This window comes from Myotis davidii, unplaced genomic scaffold, assembly GCF_000327345.1.
Source record: "Myotis davidii unplaced genomic scaffold, ASM32734v1 scaffold174, whole genome shotgun sequence".
NCBI classification, from domain to species: Eukaryota; Metazoa; Chordata; class Mammalia; order Chiroptera; family Vespertilionidae; genus Myotis; species Myotis davidii.
In genome coordinates, this window is record NW_006289087.1 from 8,029,968 (window position 1) to 8,031,343 (window position 1,376).

The 1,376-nt window shown below is 53.1% G+C and overlaps 1 protein-coding gene across 1 annotated transcript in view; it reads left to right on the plus strand.

Moving 5' to 3' along the window:
* Nucleotides 1–10: 10 nt before the first annotated feature.
* EXO1 (exonuclease 1) overlaps nucleotides 11–1,376 on the plus strand; it is a 35,359-nt gene continuing 33,993 nt past the window's right edge. Inside the window, exon 1 of the mRNA XM_006761343.2 lies at nucleotides 11–364. The gene's annotated coding sequence lies outside the window, so the exon portion shown is untranslated. The remainder of the gene's footprint in view (nucleotides 365–1,376) is intronic.

The window sequence follows — 1,376 nt, forward strand, 5'->3', positions numbered from 1 at the left end:
GTGCAGCTGCTGCCGCACCTCGGGCGCCCCCGGGGGTCTCCGAGAGTGACCGGTGGCCTATGGCGCGCCGTCACTGCCCCTGGGCCGAGGAGACAACATGCATCCGAGGGCATCTACCTAGTTCAGAAGAAACCACGTTTCACGCCGTGTCCACGGCGCCAGTTTCCCTCCCGGTGCAAGGAAGCGCTCTGTGAGGACGGTATCGGAGCGAGACTCATTGTGCTTTTCTGGGACTGGGGCCGGAGGGCCTGCCGCATCCGGATGGCCTGCGGCGATTGCAGTTGAGCTTCTGCGAGCTGCTGGCATCTGGGGACTCGCTGGACTAGCGCAGCGGGCATCGGAGCTTCAGTCCGGGATCCGCAGGGTGAGGGTGCCTTCTGGTCCTGCGCCTGCTTCCTCCCCTTCCTCCCAAGCGTCTTGTATTCGGGGAGAGATTCACGCTAGGAAATGCCACGCACCTGCCCAGTGCCCACTGCTGCCTCCGCTCATCGTGGGGAGCTGGGAGGGTGGCGTTTCTGGAAGGAACGGGGGCAGTTCTGCAGTTTCTGTACAGAGAGGGCTCAGGGGGTGCCGCCTGGGTGGAAGGGGTGGGAAGTTTAAAGCGTTTGTCCTGAAGCATTTATTAACACTTTTTAGTTGAAACGCCTGCCTGCCTACAAGCCGTTTTGAGTTTGCACTCCCGTGCTCATTTGCACGTTGCCTCTTACAATGCCTGCGTAGAGAGAGTGTGGTGCCATAGCAAAGCAATTTTATCGGTTTTAGCAATGCCTCTCTCTTTTTTTTTTTTTTAATGTTTTTATTGGTTTCGGAGAGAAAGGGAGAGGGAGAGAGGGAAACAGCAATGATGAGGGAGAATCATTAATCAGCTGCTTCAGCTGCTCCTCACCATATGGGCAGATGGAACTGGATACTTAACTCTAATCCAGGGGTCAAGGACAGATCCTGGAACTGTGGCTGCCTCCACAACTCGGGTTGCTGCTGTTGTTTTTAATATTATTTTTATTGACTTCACAGAGGAAGGGGGGGAAGACAGAGATAGAAACATCAATGATGAGAGAGAATTATTGATCTGCTGCCTCCTGCTGGGGATCGAACCCTGGATTCATCCATTGCTCATCTCTTTCTTTTGGAACCTTTCTCTCCCCTACTCCATGTAACTTGGGGAACTGAAACTGCTGCTGGTTTTTTTTTTAATATATTTTTATTGATTTGGGAGAGGGAGAGGGAGAGTGAAGCATCAATGATGAGAAGGAATCATTGATTGGCTGCCTCCTGCAAACACACACACACACCCCACACACTAAGGACTGAGCCTGCAATCCAGGCATGTACCCTAACCAGGAATCAAACCGTGACCACCTGGTTCATAGATCCAC